The 20,976-nt window shown below is 47.9% G+C and overlaps 1 pseudogene; it reads left to right on the plus strand.

The window, feature by feature from the left end:
• The first annotated feature begins 759 nt into the window (after positions 1-759).
• Positions 760-1,254, plus strand: LOC127200972 (60S ribosomal protein L27a-like; annotated as a pseudogene).
• The last annotated feature ends 19,722 nt before the right edge of the window (positions 1,255-20,976 follow it).

The following is a 20,976-nucleotide window of genomic DNA, read 5'->3' on the forward strand; positions in this document are numbered from 1 at the left end:
ACACACACACACACACACACACACACACATACACACAGAGTAAATTATAAAACATTAGAGTTTTAAAACCAGATGCCAGCAAGAGGAGGTGCCCACAATCCTGCTCACAGGAAGTTAGGCAGATTCAGAACTTCTGGAGCTCTGAGGCTCACAAAGGCATCAGTCCTGAGTTTGGTGGCAGGTAAGGGATGTTGATCAAAGGTGACAGCCCATGGTGTGAGAGGGAGGAGATGCAGCAGGAGTTAAGTAGGTTTAAATAGATGAATTCGAGTTATGAAAGCCTAACCCAAAAGTCCAAACTGAAATATTACAAAGGGCTGGCATGGTGTTATAAGTGGGAAATCTCATGCTTTGCACTGTGGATCAGGCCGAAGGACACTTAGGATTCTGGAAAGGGCTATTGTGTATAAGATGCGCACTAGTGAGCCTCCCGTACAGAATTGGGCCTGCCCTTTAGATAGCTGTATGTGTGTGACTGACTATTGTATGCGTGCGACTATTGTTTGTGGGTGACTATTGTTTGTGTGTGACTAATGTATGTGTGTGACTATTGTATGCGTGTGACTATTCCTAACTCTTCTGGTCCCAAGTATTTCCAGCAGGGTATGTTCTGCCTGTGGTAGTTAAACAGCCAGAGTGTGGCCACAGAGGAGTCAGTTGTTGCATGTGGGAACAGAGTCCTACATAAACACATTGGAAGCATGTCTTGTGTTCTACCTTTAAGAGTGAACCTTGGGCTCTTTCCTTTCTGCCGCTGCCATGCCATCCAGACTGAGGAAGACCTGAAAACTCTGGGGCCACGTAAGCCATGGTCACGGCCGCATCAGTAAGCACCGCAAGCACCCTGGAGGCTACAGGAGTGCTGTGTGCACGCATCACCACAGGATCAACTTTAACAAATATCACCCAGGTTACTTTGGGAAAGTTGGTATGAGGCATTACCACTTAAAGAGGAACCAGAGCTTCTGCCCAACTGACAACCTGGGTAAGCTGTGGACACTGGTCAGTGAGCAGACACGAGTCAGTGCTGCAAAAAACAAGACTGGAGTTGCTCCCATCATTGATGTTGTGGGTTACTACAAAGTTCTGGGGAAGAGCAAGCTCCCTCAGCAGCCAGTCATTGTGAAGGCCAAATTCTTTAGCAGAAGAGCTGAAGAGAAGATTGAGGGTGTTGGAGGTGCCTGTGTCCTGGTGGCTTAAAGCTGCCTGAGGAGGTTAATTAAATGCTAACATTTTCCATGAAAAAAAAAAAAAGAGTGAACTTTGGAAAGCCTGGTGGGAAGTCCTATGAGGAAGGATTGCAGGGCTGAAAGGTGTAACAGGAAGCTTGCAGGGACATAATGAAGGCCCGAGAGGGTGTCAGGTGGGTCACTGATGAGGACTGGTATCCAAATCTCTAGTGGAATGGACGCACATTCAGACCTGATCACAGAAGCGAGACAGAGCAGGTAAAGGGCCTGGGTGCCCACCGTTTTGTGCGAGCATCTGCAGGCCGAGGGCTGCCGTGCTCTGCAGATAAAGAATTGAGGTTTAGTAGTTACAGTTGCTCAAGAGGGAAAAGGGAAGTCTACTCAGATACCATAAAATTGAAAAACACAAAGAGGGCGATCACTTTCCAGATAAGATCCACCCGGGGAGCCAGTGTTTGACACAGAGGACCTTCGGAAGAGCCTGTGACTCTTGAGATCCGTGGAGGGAAACCATTTGTGTCGGTTGGCATCCTGCCTGGGACAATGTGCCATTCCCACTTGACCTGTCCCGTGCTGCCCTGCCTGTGCAGCCTAGCACATCATGCATGCATGTACCTGGTGTGGGATAAGAAATTAACAATACATCTCCGGCTCCTTACTGGTTGTTAGGCTAACAAGAAGGGCAGAGTGTAAGCATCTTCAGCAGTGGCTGGAAGATGATTAAACAGGCTTTGGGGGGTGGGAGGCAAAGGTCCCGTGGACACGAGGCCAAGCTGGGCCTCCCTCGGCATAGCCATGGTGCTTCCAAAAGTTCCAGGAGGTGCCGTTCACAGGGGGAAAGGGACAGAAATCCCAAGACCCCATGTGTGCTCTTGGCCTTTTGAGGACCATGAGAGGAACACGGCCTCAGTTCCAAAGCTGGTGGTACCACCTAGAGTGTGAGAGGAAGGGAGTCTGGGTTAGTCCTGTCCTGGCCCTCAAGTCTCCAAAAGACTCAATGGACACCAGGAATGTTGAAACGTTGGGCAAAATCTCCAAGAACCCGGGTCTTTCCACCATCCAGTTCCAGGGGTCACCTCTTCTGTGCCATATGCTTGGATTTCCCAGGAGCATACCCCTGGCTTCCACAGGCTTCTGCTATTGGGTAGGGTCCTCTTGGTCCATAGGACAGGTTTGTGTACAGCCAACTCTGCATTGTAAATTCTATAGCATGTCCATATCTCCTGACAGGTACACAGCAGGAGTTCAGTGCTTGCTGGGTAAATGAATGGTTAATAAATGTCAGCATTTTATATGTCCCCCTTCACAATTCAGTGCCCAGCCCTGTCCCTGGGGGCTCTTTCCTGCTCTCCCCCATCCCCAGGTGGAAATCTCTTTTGTTATACTGCAAAAGATGCAGTTCAAATGTCTACATTAGAACAGGGTTGGTCGACTTTTTCATAAAGGACCAGGGGACAAATATGCTTGTGCAGGTCACAGCATCTTTGTTTCAACTCCAGGACTTTTCCATGGTGGGGGAATTCATAGCGAGCATGGGTGTAGCCCCAAGGAAGCACTACTTAAAAACTGGAATTTTCATAAGTTCATGTAATTTCTCTATGCCATAAATTGTTCTCCTTCTTTTGATTTTTCTAACCCCTTAAATATTATTATGGTTTTGATTCTTTATCTAGTGGAGTGAGGGCCTTTGTGGAGGTAGAGGACACCTTGGAGGGGTTAGTGCTCTCCTTCCACTGTGTGATCCTGGGGGGTTAAACTCAGGTTGGGATCAAATGTCTCAGCACACTGAGCCACCTTCCCTGGCCGTACTTAAGTTTTTCAATATCAACCTATAGTCTGTAGGCCACAGTACACCAGAAACTTCTGTGGCGATTACTATATTCTACCTGCTTGCTGGGGATATAGCTCTTGTCTAACATGGCCAAGGAGATGAATTCCACCCTCAAGAGCAAAAACATTTTTTAAAAGATCTACTAACTAATAGGCTTATTTTGACATTCCATAGAAAGAACAGAATTAAATAAGTATATGGTACCTGGTGGCTGTGGTGCACGCCTTTAATGCCAGCTCTCAGGAGGCAGAGGCAGGCGGATCTCTGTGAGTTCGAGGCCAGCCTGGTCTACAAAGTGAGTCCAGGACAGCCAAGGCCACACAGAGGAACCCTGTCTCTAAATAAACAAATAAACAAACACACACACACACACACACACACACACACACACACACACACACACACACACACAGGATATGGCCTATGGCCTTCGGGACACAGGTGGGTTTGAATTCAAGTTCTGTTTCCAGATGTCCTTCTTCTTTCCCACTTGTGTTGTCAGCTGAAGTCATCAGGCTACCCTGTGGCATGCTGGGAGGAAGTACACTGATAGCAGGACTGATGTGAGTGGGTGGGTGTCTCAGTGTCCTGGAGCTGCTTAATGCAACAACAAGGAGGAAAAAAAGAACTTGGGTGGCTTAAACAGTAAAAGTCTGTCAGCCACAGATTTCTGGGCACCAGAAGTCTAAAGTCAAGGTGATAGTAAGACTACAGTTCCCAGACAGCTCCAAAGAATTCATGCAGTCTCGTGTATTTTCTGGTTTTTCCTACAATCTTTCGTGGCCCTCAGATTATAGTTGTGTCTTTCCAGTTCATGGTCACCTTCACTCTGTACTGTCTTTGTGTTCAAACATCCTGTATTTATAATCACACCAGTCCTGTGAACAGGTCTACCCTAAAGTCCCATTTTAACTTGTAACCATTTTTTTTAAAAGACAATATCTCACTGAGTAGCTTTGGCTGGCCTAGAACTTGCTATATAGACCAGACAACCTCTAACTCATAGAGATCCACCTGCCTTTGTCTTCTGAATGCTGGGACAACCTTTTGTGTGTCACCACAAGCTGGCTTTGTAAGTGCTGCATTTCCAAAACAGTTCACATTGTGGTGGCATTAGGAGTTTCCACTTTAGTTTGACTTTCAGCAAGTGCAATCCTGCCCTGGTAGATGGTAGATAGCAGCCCACCGGGGATGGGAACGTGTGTGTGTGCGCGTGTGTGCGCGTGTGTGTGCGTGTGTGTGTGTGTGTGATGACGGAAATCTTTTTCCTCATGGCTGACCCAGAAGAAAGTGATAGACCGAAACAGAGAGAAACCCACAGCAACCCTGTGGCATGGATTGAAATTGGCAGGATCAGTGTGAACCTGCTATGAAGATATTCTCTCACTCACTGACTCATTCATTCAGTGTCTCTGTCCACCAAGGCACCTAAGAGCAGGGGTTACCAGCAGAGACTATGAGGATTCCTGACTCTACACTACGAAGAATCTGAATATGTTGGAGTGAGTCCAAGGCTGGAGCAAAACCACCAACAAGATGAGACCGAGGCACCTACCTCACGGTGCCTGAAAGATTGTCAGGGACATGTAGAGAGCGATGTTACAGAGCTCATACTGATCACACCTGAGATGACATGAGCTTCTAAATCAGTAATTTTGAAAATCACCACTTGGAAATCATCAGCATCATCACTGCCGTCACTCTCATCCTTGTCACCACCATGGCCATCATCACTGCCATCATCATTATCAACACCAATTTCATCGCTATTATCATGTATAAACTGATGACATGGTCACTCACGATATGGCTAAGAGGAAGAATTTTACTGTAGATATGAGAGAGGTAGAGGGAGAGAGAGAGAGAGAGAGAGAGAGAGAAAGAGAGAGAGAGAGAGAGGGAGACAGACAGACAGACAGACAGACCAGAGGCATCTGAAAGAATCCAGTGCAGAGAGAGGAAGAAGTGGACTGAACATGGTGAGCAGACTGGACCTGGCCAGGGCTATCTGTGAGGGAGAATAGCAGGGGAGAGAGGATGGAGAAAACATGGTGAGAGAAGCAGGAGCAGGGCATAGAGTGAGAGCAAGAGGGAAGGGGGCGGAGCATCCCAGGGATGGCAGGGATTTAAGGAGAATGAGTAGTTGGGGGGAGGGAAAGCTATGAACTGCAGGGAGGTTAGGGTACAGGGAGGAGGTGAGAATGGACAGGATGATATAACATGTCCTTGTGATGTTGAAGGAGCCTGGCACCAATGACAGCGGCCTGTCCCTTCTGTCAGAAGTAAGGGGAACCACGACTCCCTTTGGCAAATGGGAACCAGTTTCAAGAGTTGTGAAAAATTCTGGATCTTATCTGACCACCAGAAACCCTACTCTAGTCCAGGCAGAGTTCTTTCCTGGATAGCTGGACTGCCTTTTGGAGTTTGGGGAATTGGCTTTTCCTTTAGAGATGACAACCACCATCATTTTTGCCACCACTGTCACTGTACTAATCACTTACATATGGAGAACATTATGACCTAGGCCACTATTGGATGAGTCCTGGGGAACTTATTCTAAGTTAGATAAGCCAGGCACAAAAGAACAGACACAGTGTGATGCCGCTTAGATGAGGCCCCTAAGTAGTCCAATTTACAGAGGCAGAAAGTAGAATGGTGATTTCTGTGGACAGAGAGGAGAAATGGCACACTGCTACGTTGTTTCAATTGGGAGAGATGGGAAAGTTGTTGAGGTGGGTGGTGGGGACTGTTACTGAGTCATCCAAGTGTACATAAGGCACTGGCTGTGCACATGAAAGCAACAAAAATATTAACTTTTGTATATCTTCTCACAGTCTTTTCAAAAGCAGGTGCAGCTGCTGTGCAGTGAGAGAAAGCAGAGCAGTAGCCACCATTATTAGAGAGAGTGACTATGCAGGGACCTGCGATGCCACCTTGGACTAGAGTGTCCTACTTCTTGTCCTGATGGTGGATAATATCTGGGTGTGTAGGCGTCTAAATATTTGCCACACACTTGAGATGTGCACCCTATAATATGTCTACAATTTAAAATACTTTGATATAAATATAGTATAGATTTTTTTTTCAGTTATGTGGAAAAAAACTTAAGTCCCCGGCAGAGAGGAGCCGAACGCTGTGACCTTCAAAGCAAGATCGCAAGGAGGAGATGGATCTGTGCCCATTTCCACCCTCTTGCCAGACCATTCTGTATGTGACATCAGTCAGTGACCCTGGGGGACCTCACAGGCATCAATGACCACCGTGGGATCCCACAGGCATCAGCGGCCCCCACGGGACCTCACAAACATATCTGCGATGAATCAGAGATGCCTCACCCTCTCTTAAGGGCACATAGTTGGGACTAAGCAAAATTAAATAGTCTTAGGAATGTCGCCTTACTATGCCTTCTGTATACACTCCCCTTTTCAGAAGTGACAAGGGGTGCTTAAATGACAGTCAACAGACACTGTGCCTGTTAGGTTCAAATCAGCACCCCAAAATGGCAGTGCGGGTGGCAGTGTCCTAAACAGAAGGGCTTTGGCTGAGTAATCAGAAAAAAAAATGTTATTGGATAAACAAGCCTAAAGGCAGGTTTCTGTTTACTGGAAGAAATAGATATCTTAAGGCGGTTTCTGTTTACGAGAAACTTCCCTTAATCAGCCCCAAAGGTCAACTACCTTGGGCAAAGACCTCGAATTTCCAGTCAATGGGAACAGCAACAGTATGTCAGCTCAAATACCCAGCCCTGCTGACGCCTAAAATCTGATGGCTTCCCCTCCTTGCTGCTCCTCTCCCTGCCTCCTGAGGGATAGCCTTGGCAATTTCATCTTAAACAAACCTGAAGCAAATCTAGTCCAGTGGTTCCACTGTGCCCTCACTTACAGTGCCGAGTTGCTTTAATCGGGGAGCTATAAGTCAAGCAGTCCCACAGTCAGCGGTCCCATTGTGACCAGCAGTCCCACCGAGGTCAGAGGTCCCTGCAGGCAGTCCAGCTGTGTGTCAACTGGGCTGGATTCAGGATCATCATGGAGAGATAATTCTATGTGTCTGTGAAGGCAGTTCAGATTAAGTTGACTAGGGTCGGGAGACGCGTGCAAAATGTGCCTGGCTCCGTGCCTGGACGCTCCTGCAGGAAGACCCAAGGCTGAGACCCATCTTCGCATACTCAAAGAAAGGGGATCTCAGTTGTCAGGGGCTCAACTGAGCTGCCCAGGGTTAGGGCGACTGAGGGAAGTGCCAAAGGACAAAGGTGCTAGGCCCCTGATTGTCACTGGGTGGTGGGAACAAGGAACCAAACTCAGAGGACATGGTTATTTCTCTACTGTTTCCCCTGTGGGAGGTGGAGGAGGGTCGTCGGGTGAGTCAGCACATGCAGGGCTTGCTTCAGTGTTGAGAGAGCCCAGAACAAAAGTTCCAGGCGTCTGGGGAGGCCCTGGAAAGGAAGGAGGAAGGTCTGGGGTGAGGGCTAGAACTGGAAAGGGGACAAGTGTCTTCAAGACTTTTCTCCTTCTCCCTGAGGACACGTCACCTGAGGGTGCATCTTGAAGATCTCAGGCCAAGGTTTCAGAGAGGGATCCAGGCATAGAGTTATTGGCCAGGAACACAAAGATGCAGAAAAGCATGACAGCCCAGGGTACCAAGTCCTAGATGGCAGTGCCCCGCAGAAACCTCAGAGCAATCATTGGCTGGGCCCAGATCTGGGCTGGAGGTCAGTCTTCCCTCATGACACCATCTAGGCAGACTTTGGTACGTGCCTCGGCCCAAGAAATGTACAAGTCTTAACCACAACCCAACCCCTTGTCAGGGTGAGTATCTTGGTAGGCATGGGGTTAGGTTTTTCCTGGGGCAATAAATGAAGTGTCCAAGTTCGCCGGTGGCAGTATCCTTGCCAGGCTGGAAATCTCTGAGCCCAGCTGGCCTCTTCAAGTCCTAAATCCACAGAGGCGCCAAGCTGAGGGCCAGCAAGCACTAGCCACCTCCCTGTGGCCTCCACGCTGAGAATGCTCCTCCACCTGGGCACCTGGTGGCTATATCTAGATTGTTGCCCCTGCCAAGCATAAGATGAAGTTCAGGGAAAGAGGTGCAGACAGACGTCCTTTAAGCCTGTCCTCTCCAGCCACAGACAATCCTCAAGGTCAGAAGCTTCTCTCTGGCCACTCCAGCCAGGGATTTCCCTGCCAGGGTGGAGGGTTGCAAGCTATGCCTGTACAGCAGTGGGCTTCCTGGAAGGGAGTTGGGGGAAGGGAGGGAGGGGAGAGGAAGAGAGAGACAAAGATGCAGAGACAGAGAGAACAAAACAAAACAAAAAAATTAGGCTCGGCCTGCCTTCCGGGCTGCCATAGATTGAACCATGTACCTCTGATGTGATGTACAGGAAACTTGGAGGACCAGAAGAAAGTCTTTGGCCTTCCTTTGCAGTGCTCTTCCCCCCCCCCCCCCCCGAATGTTCCTGACAGGGGATTCTCACCTCCCCCTGCTAACTCTTCAGCATGCCACTGCAGAGGCTTTGCTCATGGGACAAGTCCATGGAACCAATGCTGAGGGACAGCCCAGTCTGCCTCCAGCTGCCAGACAGAACAGATTGGACATCACCATCCTCTGCCACCCACCCCACGCTGACATCCACTTGAGAGTGAGGAAGAGAGCAGGTTTGGAAATGCCCTGTGATGCAGAGATCCTGGACGCTGCCCTCCTCGACAGCAAGCTGTGTAGGTTGTGGGCTCTGTTTCCATGGTGGCTTCCCCCCCCCCCCCCCCCCCCCCCCCCCCCCCCGTTTACAACAGACATAAATGTGGTGAGTTAATTGGCAGAGATGAAAACTACTTGGGTGTCTTTACCAAGGTGGAGTACAGGGAATTCTGTAACAGTCCCCAGAGGATACCAGGGCCCAAGTGTGACAAGAGACAGTAAGGTAGAGCACTGATCTCAGAGCTCAGGTCTTAGGGGATTCAGACCTGTCACTCAACAGTGGGCGGCACTGCTCTCTCACTGTCCTGCAGACAGAAGTGTGTTGGCTAGGCCAGGAAACCAGCTAGTGAGACATTTCTATCACATACCTACGACTGCCTAGAGTATCAAAGCCACTGGGAGCTTCAGCCATGCCACATGCATCCGTCCTGCCCATGTTAGTGTGGTGCTATGTGTGGTTCCTGTGGCCCCGAGTGTGTTTAGACCAGTGACAACTGGAATTAGCTTGATCCTGGCAGCAAGCTTTGTGCTGCAGCAAACTTGCATTTTTACACAGTAGAGGAGCACCTAGCCTGTGCTTTGTCTTCCCTGGTGAGCTTTGTTCTGGTCCTTAAGACTTTAAAAGCTGGTGTCCTTGATACTGAGGTGTGAGAGGTGGTGAAGGGCTGCAGTGTTTGTGTGTCTGATTTGTCAAAAACATGAACAGGTGTGTGGGTGTTGTCCTGACTTTATTCGTGCTGTGACAAGTACCATGACCAAAGCAACTTAGGGGAGGAAAGAGCCTGTTTCAGGTCACAGCCCTTTACTGAGGGGAAGTCAGGGCGGGAACTCATGCAGAAGTGTGAACAGTGGAAGAACACTGTGTGCTGGTGGCTCATAGGCTCACGCTTACCTAACCTCTTCCACAGTTCAAGACCCAGGGAATGCTGCTGGGCCCTCCTGCATCAATTAACAGTCAAGACAGTTGGTGCGCTTGCTCATGCCTTGTGGAGGCAAAGGCAGGCTGATCTCTGAGTTGGAGGCCACCCAGGGCTGCCTAGTGAGCTTCTGTCTCAAGCAAAGGAACAGTGATGACAAACCCATCTAGTCTGGACAGGTCCCCTTTTAGACTCCTTTCTCAGGTGACTCTAGGCTGGTCAAGTCACTAGTTATAACTAACAAGACATGTGTGAATAAATGAAGACATTAAAAACCCATCCCTTGGGTAAACTACAGTAGATTAGTAAGTGTAGGTTTTGCTTTAAGACAGAATCTGACATTTCCAAGGCTGTATTCTGCAAGCCATAGGACACTTCACAAAAATGCACCAGGGACTTTTGATTTAATAAAGTGACCTGCAGACATATTGGATGGCTTAGGCATAGCATACCTTTTGTTGTTTCTAGGGATGTTCTTCTAAATGGCCTTTTTGGCCACTAACCACCTGTGTTCATTTTCACTTTGAGTCAAGATTCGAGACTGAGTGGGACCTGAACTTCATAGGAGAAGGGCAGTTTATCTCTGCCCGTTCCTTGTTAAGAAAGGAGTGGCTGTCTAGAAGAGGCAGCAGGAGCGTGGGGGACAAAGACTTGACAGGTCACTAGTCTGACACTGTTTTCAAAACTAGCAGGTTGCCAAGAAAGACATGTTGTCACTGGGGTACAAGTAAAGGATCAAGGGATTTCCTGTCAGCTTTACGTGCTGGAGTGTCCTGTGTAGGTAGGGATGGCGGACGTGACCGTGTATGCATTGGGACTGAGTTTAAGGGCCATCTGGATGACACATTCATTTTCCCCAAACACTGAGGTATTTGGAGAAGCAGTTAGGCAACATGTGAAGAGATACTCATCTCTCTAAATTTCAAGGCCACAAAGCATGGCAGATCCAGTTGTCAGATAGAGGCCCCCTGCCTTGTGTGGCTATCCCACGTGTACAACAAAAGGCTTGTTGGGCGCCACACAATTCCTACCCCGTGCCATTTGCTGCCAGTGAACATAGCATAGCTATTACACAGGCCAAAAGGATTTACTAAGCAGTTAATTAAACACCATTGCAAACCAAGGGCGTTCCATCCACCTGCTGTGTACCCCATGGACTGTGTCACTCACTACCGGGTAGCCTGCGATATTCTTGACTTCCGTTTTCTGTCGAATAAAAGAAAATATCGGTTAAAACAAAACCTTCCAGTGTCTGAAAGTCAGGTGTCTGTACCGCTGTAGATTAAATGTGTAAGATCTGAACACAGCGATCTCCAAGGAAAGAACAGTCAGGACAGAGCACAGTAGGTGGCTTTGAGCCTGTGCCTGACCCTCCTTGCTCATTCTGAGCTGACTCCTGTTCCCTTCCCAGGGGCCCCTCTCCTTACCTCTCTGGCCTCCTGCCTCTGTAGTTTTGTATTAGGACATGAGAAATGACCAGTGTGTCACTGATGCTGCCTTTTTTTTTTTAAAGGATGACGCTTCATCCCTTGTATTTTTACACTCATTGATTATTTATTTTTACCATATTGCATTAAAATATCACTCATTTATATGACTAAGTTTTAGTGTACCTTTAAATTTCGCCCCTAGGGAGTGACTCACTGGCTTCACCGTAATTTCACCAGCCTCAGAGGAATTCATTCTTTCGTTCATTCATTGATTCATTGACTTTATATCCATGCATGAGGTCCTCCTCTGGGCCATGGCTGAGCACTGGGGAAGGTCAGTGGAGGCCGACCCCCACTTTCTCTGAAGACCAAGTTGGGGGAAGAGCATAGTGGCCAAAGCTTCCACTGCATACAGAGGGGTGTGAGCTTAGGTTTTTTATATCAGTGGTGTTCTCTCAAAACCCTTCTGGATTGTAGGTACTTCTAGAAAAATACCACAAGGGGTCCCAAGGCTTGAACCTGCCACCTTTAGGTGATTTGCATAAGGCCACTTGATGAGAGGTGGTGCCCTTGGGGCCCACCCCAGCTCTGCCTGGCTCTGGGCTCACACTTGCAAGGAGGTGGTTACTGCCCCCTGTGTCTGCTCCCTCCAGAGGAGTCAGGGAAGGCGCCTTGGAGGAGGCCATTCCTGGACTGCGACCAGGGGGCAGCAGGATGCAAGTTTCCCTGGCAGAAATAAATGCCGTGACTATTATCAGAAACTTAATGTCCGCAGTTCTGAGAAGTAGGCTGAGCTGCTTGTGAAAGGGACTGGCGCTTCCTCATTCTGCTCTCTGTTTCCTCCCGACGTGGCACAAATAAATAGGAAGCACCAAGGCTCAGGCACTGCTGCCTGGAGGCTCCTGAAGGAGGCTGCCTGCGCCCCCAGTGCGGAGGTAAGGGTCTGGCTTCCTGCTATGGGGCTGAGGATGGGATCAAAGTAAGGGGGTGTCGGGGTCTCCAGGACAGAAAGGGACAGTAGGAGAATGGGCTGGAATGACATTTTGCTCTAGGGACCTGAGGAGCTAGGACTGGCCTCTCTGGGAAGACTATGTCCCAGACTCAAGGCAGATTTTAGGGTAGGGGACACCCAGTAGTGGACTAGCTGGGTACAAAGCCAGGGCTCTGTGAGGGTTAAAGTCAGCTCTAGAGTCTGGGAAGACTCGGTTTCTTCACTGGCAGTATGGTGGCCGGGAGGGCTCCCTTGAAAGTTCTACCTTGGGGTAGATGGAGAATTCCACCTAACTTTGCCATGCATAAGTTAGTTCTGTCCCTGTCCTGAGCTTCTGGCCACACATTTGTGGTGTAGGGTGAGTGTCCTCAACTAGAAATGAAGGGATGAGAAAGAAAGAGGGGGAGAGAAAATGTACCTAGGACATCCAGGATACCCTCGATCAAGTGCTGGGGACAGAGTAGGAGATATGCTGGGGACAGAGTAGGAGATGTAGACCCTCCCACAGGAGTGAGTAGAACTTGGCATGCCTACTTGGAAAGGGTACCAGAAACATACCAGATTCTCAGTGTCTGTTTTTCTGTGTCTCTATCTCTCTCTGTTTCTCTTCTCTGTCTGTCTCTGTGTCTGTCTGTCTGTCTCTCTGTCTCTCTCTGTGTCTCTGTCTCTCTCTGTCTCTGTCTCTCTGTCTCTCTGTCTCTGTCTCTCTCTGTCTCTGTCTCTCTGTCTCTGTCTCTCTCTCTCTGTCTCTGTCTCTCTCTCTCTCATCACATTACACTGTACTCTGAACTACCACAGATAGTTTGGGTTTGGTACAGATATGTGTATCCTGTACCTAAGGTGCTGGCTGGTAGGTGTCTCATCACATAGCAAAGGACTTGTCTCTCCTGAACAAGGACACACTCAACCCCTCTGCTGACTGGGGTCAAAGGCAATCTGACCACTGTCGTATCACACAGCTCACAAACTAACCAGCTCATATGTCCTGCATGCCATGTCCCGCAGGTCATATAATAACCATTGTTCGACAGAAACTTCCATGACTTGTTAACCTAAGAATTTCCTTGAAGTTCAGTCTCCCGCCCCTTAGTGCCTTTGAACCTAATTTGGTGATGAAAAGGGCCCTTCACCTATTTCTCTGTGGTGCAGTGCCTGCCCTGTCCACACCTCCTTCTGAAAGGCTTTAAAAAGAAGGCTCCTTCTTTGTCTGGGCATGCTGAAATGTCACTTCAGACCCTATCATGCCCTCGGCTCTAACAAATCTTCGGCTGGAACCTAACATCAGGCACTGGCACCTGAGAGGTGTCAATGAGGTTACCCCATAAGGCTCCTCCTCCTTTATATCTGCTGTTTCTGCATCCAAGCCTGGACCTCCATCTTCCTCTGCTGAGTCCCGGGGTCTTCTCTGAGCTCCTGCCTGTCTGTACCGGTATATATGTCTATATACTAAGTCACAGCTTCCGTGGGGCTCGGGACCTTCACCCAGACCTGTTGAGTCTAGAGACATCTGTTCTCAGTCTCCATCTCCTGCTGGTGGCCCGGACACACTTCAGGAACAGAACCTGAGGGCTACAAGGATGCTTGTCTCCCCTTGCTGTCTTTCATTCAAGGCCAGAGGTTCTCAATTTGTGGGTCAGGATCATTCCTTTGGGGGTCACATACCATATGTCCTGCATATCAGATATCAATATGACTATTCATAGCAGCGGCAAAATTATGGTTACAATGTAGCAACAAAATAATTGTATGGTTGGGGGTCCCCACAACATGAGGAACTTAATAGAGGGACACAGCATTAGGAACGGTGAGAGCCACTGATCTAGACCCTCTTGACCAGATCTTGTGATGGTGTTGCCCACTCTCACCTGCCTAAGGACTCTCCTCCCAGCTGCTTTCTGCGTGACCGCTACACACTTCGCCCCAGGGAAGATATCAAAGCTCAAATCCTGTTTTCTTTTTCTATTGACCACAACATAAGTAGCCTGAAAAACAGTTTCTTTGATTTAAAAATTCCTAGACTATGTCACACAGTGCAAAGCAAAGGGCCTCATGACCCCTTACACTTGGTCATCCTTCCTCCTCCATAGCTGCCCCTTTGTCAATATAGGACCGCATTCCAAATCCTAAAAGGACCCCATCCACTCTGAGGGCCACGGGTCTCTGCTTTTCCTGTAAGAGTTTGCTCACTGTGCTTCTACCCACTGCTCTTGTTGAAACGGTTGCAATAAATCTGATCTGATTGAGTCTTTCACTCCCAGGCCTTGAGTTATTCCTCTATGACAAAAGGTGAGTGACTGTGCACAGACAAGTGCATGCTGGTATGCATACCTTTGTGCATGTTTGTGTATGTGTGTGTGTGTGTGTGTGTGTGTGTGTGTGTGTATGTGCATGTGTTTCTGTTCATACCTCGGAGTGACTTGTAGCCTCACTAGACAAGCTCCTAGGCCTGACTGTAGGGTTTTTCTCTCCTTAGAGGCCCTGTCAGATCATTTTTGCATATTCAGATTCTAACTTGATTAAATCATATCTGGCTCTTTTAAAGTTTCACAGTGAGTAAACCTTTACCCTCTCTCCTGGCAACTCTCCCCCGCCACACACACACACACACACACACACACACACACACACACACACACACACACACACACACATTCATCAGTTTTATTTTTTGTACCAAGCTATTCATGGCCCAGCACTCTGTGAGAGGGCATGAGCTTGCTCGTGTTTGACCCCTGACTTGTTAAGGGTTAGAAGAATCCAGGGCCGTGGATGTTGCACAAGTCTTACTGCATTTGTGACTGGGTGTGCATTCAGAAGTGGCTGCTTTAAAACTATCCAGTCTGGTCTGTGCAAGGAAACACAACGTGGATTTGAGAGGTTCTGGCTTCAGCTTAGCTGAATTTACTTTTTGAGGTCACTCAGAATAGGAGGACCTCAGAAGCATGGGTTTATCACCCGTGGCTTTGAGTTACTGAATGTTTATAAACAAAACAAACACTGCTTACAGAAGAGTTGTGTGTGTGTACCACAAATACACGCACACACAGACATACACACACACACACACACACACAAACCCAGAGTGGCTCATGGCATGACAGTTAAGTCAGCTCTAATCAGCACCTATTGGAAACTGTCCCCAGCATTGAGGCACAGGAGCAATGTGCAGAGTATCAAACTCTCTTCTCAGATAAAGAAACCATCTCTAAAAGGTTTGAATACCTTTCCAAAGTATCCAGTACCATAAAGTTGGTATAAAACAAAACAAGTCAGCACAAAATCCCTTTAGTTTTCCTAATGCCACCCTCAGAGCCAATGTGTCAATCTTGGCTCCCATTACAATATAGTTATTTTTTCACACTCATAATTTTAAAAGTGTGTGTGTGTGTGTGTGTGTGAGTGCATGTAGGTGTTGGGCTCCAGCTCCCACACAGGTGTCAAGTTCACCTCTCTTTTCATAAGACAGAATGTAAAGGTTGCTCCAGGCTTTACCTTTTGGCCAGCATCACGCCAGCTTCAACAGTCTTTATATTTGTCAGACACATCAGCTCTCACTCTTGCGGGGGGTAGGGTGGGGGGTGGCATTGTTCACCTTGGAGGCCTCCAGAGGAGCCTCTTAGCTCATCAGCAACACCTAGTCTCCTTTCATTCGCTGCCTTCCAGTTGTGGAAAGCTTTCCTCGAGGTGCCGTGTTTTCTTCCCCAGCCTTTTCCTTTTGAGATTCAAGAGGTGATTCTCCTTGCTCCAGACAGGCAGCCTCTCCATTTTCCCTTTCGCTACACACATCCTGAACCTTTCCCACCACCTGTTCTCAAGGCTCTCCACTCTGGTTCTGCCCTGGTTTTGTCACTTGTTTCCCCCCAAGCCCATTTTACTTCCCCTGCAGACTGGAACAGCTTCTGTTCTCCTGGGGGGGCCAGTCTGCAGGGTCTCTCTGGCTTGAGTTATATCCCAGAGGTGTGTTTAATTAGTAGGCTTTGCCACGTCCCACTGAAGAAGCATCAAAAGATGATGCCCCACTGACAGTGCGCAGGATGCGGTTTCCCTTCTTGCAGCTTCCCAGTCTTCAATCCACACATTTGATGGCCAAACCAGTTATCTCATGTGTTAGCATTCAGTTATAGGTGATGAAAATATATTTCCTTGGAGGTTGTCCTTCTCCCTTTTCTTTGTCAAGCTTAAGTTGTCTGGTTTCATGTAAAATGTTTCCATCATCTGTTGGCTCTGTGTGTGTGTGTGATCATGGATGCGTGAGTGCATAGGTGTGCATATGCATGCAGAGGCTAGATGACACTGGGCCTCTCACTGGCCTGGAATCAATGAGTAGACTAAGCTGGCCATCTGGAAAGCCCTTGGGATCTGCCTTCCTTTGTCTGCCTACCTGACGCTGGGGGTCAAAAGTGCATGGGTCAGACTTGGTGGATTATTTTTTAATTTTATTTTATTTGGTTTGGTTTTTCGAGACAGGGTCTCTCTGTGTAGCCTTCACTGTTCAGGACTCACTTTGTAGACCAGGCTGGTCTCCAACTCACAGTGATCTGCCTGCCTCTGCCTCCCGAATGCTGGGATTAAAGGCGTGTGCCACCATGCCTAGCTTGACTTGGTGTTTTGTGTGTGGCTTCTGGGCCTTGAACGTAGGTCCACATGCTTGCAAAACATGCATTCTACCCACTCAGCACCTTTGCAGCCCTGTCTGCTGGGTTAGGTTTTGTTTTGGTTTGTTTTGTGGTTTCTGGTTTCGATATATTATTTAACCCCTAAGATTAAAGACATATTGTCATGTTCTTAGTGTTTTAGCTTTGAGTTTCAGATCTTTAATCCGCCTTGGGTTTGGAAGAGAGGGTAAGATATAAAGAGACAACTTTATATCTTTATAAGCATGGTCCCTGCATTGGCTAGAATGCAGTCACGGGCATGCAGTCTCCCTACCTCTCAGTGGCTGAGGACAGCACTATAACTCTCTAAGCTCTCACACATTTGGTTGCATTCCTTATTATTTTTATTCTTTTTAAAATTTTTTGCTTTGTTATTTATTTATTAGCAAGTGCTTATGCATCTTCTCTTCCATCTCTTGGGAGTCAGAATCAGCTCGGTCAGGGGCATTAAAAAGCCATCTCTACCCTTCCTTTCTGTTTCACTGAGCTTCAGGACCACTACCAGCAGACTGACCTCTGGACACTTTCTCCTGTGCTGGCCTTGGCCAGGAGGGTCAGCTCTACAAGTCCCCTCTGGCTCTGACACTGACCTGGGTATCAGGCGGACAAACTCAGGTCATCAGAATGGTTCGTGTGGTAAGCATTTCCATGGCCCTGTCAAGTAAATGGTCCTTTTGCCTCTTGCTGGCCGTGCATTGTGAGCAGACTTCTGAGTGACTCTCCTCTCATCAAAGGCTCCATAGGTGGCCGCCATGTACACTTCAACAAATCTGAATCAGAATGGCTTGTGAAATTGTTTTTGTCTGCGGTAAATTTTTTTTATTTGTTCCCCTCCCCCAACCATAAATCTCTTCATATACTCAGGAATTAGGGTGTAGAAACATTCTGGTTCCCCACTTTTCTCCCTCTCCACTGCTCCCCAACCCCCTTTCTCCCAGATCCTTCATCCTCAGTGACTTTTAAGGTCCCCCCTTTTTTTTTAATTTGAAGACAGGGTCTCACTGTGTTGCCCAGGCTAGCCTCAAACTCCTAGTCTGAAATAATCCCGCCTCAGCCTCACTACTAGCAGATATTGAATGCACACCAAGGCCCTGACTCAATCCTCACATGGCGGCATCCCCTTCTTTATATAGTCTATGCCAGCACTTGGGTTTAATTAGCATGTTTGTGCCTTCATAAAGCCAGGCGGGCCCTTAGTCACTTTTCAGTTCTCCTCTACCTCTGCCTCGTAGCCACCTCCCACATTAGTCATCTGAGTTTTTGCCTCGCCCTCGCCACTGTTGTGTAGCTCTCACTTTTGCTTCGTGCGGTAGCAGTTCTTTCCTACTTAACGACAAGGCCTGCTTGCTGGTTTCCCTGTTCCAATTTGGCACACTGTCTTGCTTGGAACCTGTCTTTCCCAAAGAACAGCCTAGAATAGTTTTTTTTTTTTTCCCCAGGAAGTATCTGCAAAATTCCTCTGTGCCTTCATGCAACCAAACATTTCAGTTGACCCTTGAACAGCAAAGGAAGACTTAAGTGTGTGTGTGTGTGTGTGTGTGTGTTTTTTAATGTATTGTTGTTCATGTGGGGCACGGCACACAGGCACCACTGCCTGTGTGGAGGTCGGGGATAAGTTTCTGGGCTCAGTTTTATCCACCATGGAATCCAGGACTTGAACTCACCTCATCAGGCTTGGGCAACTATTTTTAACTGCTAAACCATCTACCAGGCTCCTCACTGTGAGTTTAGATACCAGGATCCATACTGAGGAATTGCTTGCCAATATGACCTTTGTCCTATTGGTAACAGCCTGCTGTATGTTTCCTTCTGGAAGTTTCTCTAGGATTATACCCTTCTGTTCTGGAAAGACCGGGTGTTCACATTAGCTCAAAAGCGAGTGCCATGTTATCGTGGGGAAACCTTGGTCTCTGCCCTTACTCAGCAGCCCTCTCCTGTAATCAAGTTTCTCCCTCTTGTTTCTTGATTAGTGGAGAGCCATTTTGCTTTAAATCCAGAAGACATTTCCAGCTGTTTACAGAAACTCTCACAAACAGTGTTTATTTTCCCCCTCATGTAATAGAGACACCAAGATGCAGCTCTTAGGCCTGGTTAGTGACATCAGAGTGACAAGAGGAAACTTGATCCCTTCCTGTTCCACCTTCCCGGCACATGGCTTTCATCCTTCCCTTAAGATATAAAACAGCTGCTGGAGCTTCAGCCATCACTTCTGAAATATATGTTAGAGAAGGAAAGAAAAACAGACAGACCTCTTCAAGTGCAAGTTCGTGCCTTTTAAGCAGTCTTTGGGAAATGCACATATTGGGCTTCCACTCACATCTCTTACACAGCATTTAGTTGTCTGAGCATGCACAGTGGTGGGAAAGTGTAAGAAGCATTGCCTTTTATTCTGTGCAAAATAAGCCCAGGAAACGAGGGGTCAGCTAGGCAGCTGGCACTGTGGGCCACATGCATGCCTTACTCTCTGCCCTCTGCTTGCTCTCCTTTCCAGTGCTCCCATGGTATTCTAGAGTATTCCCCGGCTTGCCCATGTCCTCATCATCACACATCCACATCTGTCAGCTGCTTGCCTGTGGTGTCCATTCTGTGACTCAACCCACCATTGCACTGATTTTTCCAAAATCCCTATCTTCAGACATCTTGACTTATTTTCACAACAGCAGTCTGTTTAAATGGCTCTCAGCTCTGCAGTAACGAAGGGGTGCAGGCTCAGGGACTCAGCTTTCCTTGTCCTTGGGCTCTGTCTATCAGAGAAGTCTGCACAGGAGCAGACTAAGGGCATATCTACCACCAAGGGTCAGGAAACACAACCTCTCTGGGAAGCACAGTTAGGGAGGGCTAGTCCTCAGCCAGCTCGCCTGGGCTCGGTCCCAGCCTGTCTCACACAGCTGTGCCATCGTGCACCCACTACTCCACATCCTTATACCATTTCCTGTCTGTAAGGATTCCAACAGCTGCCTTGACCAACATGTACTGATTTCCACAAAGCACTCTACGCACTTCCTGCCTGACCGTATGCATTAAATCCTGCGAACGTAAATCCCCTGTGAGGATTTAAATGCTCCTCACCTGTTCTTTGATGACACAGCTCTGTTGTCTTCGCAGTAAATGATAACTTGTTCTCTGTGTCCTCCCAACTCCCTCATCTTGAAACCACAGGGTGCCAGAGAGGAGGCCTTTGGGATGTGAGGGGCATGGGAGCAGACCCCTCATCGTATTAGACTTCCCAGGCAGCTCCCTTAATGCCTCCACTACACTGGTAGCACTGAGACGTCCACAAGGAAAAGGCCTCATCTGACTTCGAACCTACCTATGCCTTGACCTTGTCCTCGCCACTTTCCAGAACTTCAAGGAATAAATGTGGTTTTTATGAACTGCCCCATCAGTGGTGTCCTGTGAGAGCAGTCCTCCCAGGTTAAGACACTGGTGTGCCTTTTTTTTCCCCTGCCATGTTGTCTTTTACTCAGTGATTCTGGGGGTTTTATGGAAGGCAGGAGGCTGAGCTGCAAGATTCTTTCATCCCCCTTTGTCTCAGAATCCTTTGGTTACTTTTAAATGTAGACAGCTCAAGGGTGCTGGCAGCAATGGTTTAATGTGATTTGTAATTAACCTCACGTTTGGGGAATGGTATGAGATAGAGGCTTGGAGTTCGAGTGTGTGTTGTTATTCAATCATCTTAGCATTTTCAAATGGAACAGTCTGTCATTTTACACTGTTTTCTGGTTCTTCTTCCATTTATATAGGACACCTGGAGTAAAATAACACTTGTTCCAGTCAAGGTGTCCAAGACTAGATAGGTAGATGATTGGTAGATAAGAGATAGGTAATGATGGGTAGGTAGGTAGATAGATAGATAGATAGATAGATAGATAGATAGACAGGTGACACATGAATGAAGAGACAGATAGATATAGATACATGACACAGCCCCCTGGGTAGACAGAAGAATGAATAGACAGATGTGCACATACATAGATGGAAGGACGGGCAGGTAGACGGATGATAAATAGATAAATAGAGAGATGCACGCATTGATGATAGATGACAGATGGACACATAAGTGTGTGTGCCATGTGCATCATGACTGAAGTTTCCAATGGCCTTGTAGGAGAAGGGGCCACAGCAACAGTTCTGCGCCTCTGGTACTTCCCAGGTGAACTTAATGAAAAGGAGGAAATCCCCAGGCTTCAGAGAAAGAGGAACTGGGAAGCAGAGGGGCCTGTGGGAAAACTGATGGTAGACGAAGCAGAGGTGGGGAGAGCACCAGGTTCTGC

This window comes from Acomys russatus, chromosome 17 (assembly GCF_903995435.1).
Source record: "Acomys russatus chromosome 17, mAcoRus1.1, whole genome shotgun sequence".
In the NCBI taxonomy this organism is placed as follows: Eukaryota; Metazoa; Chordata; class Mammalia; order Rodentia; family Muridae; genus Acomys; species Acomys russatus.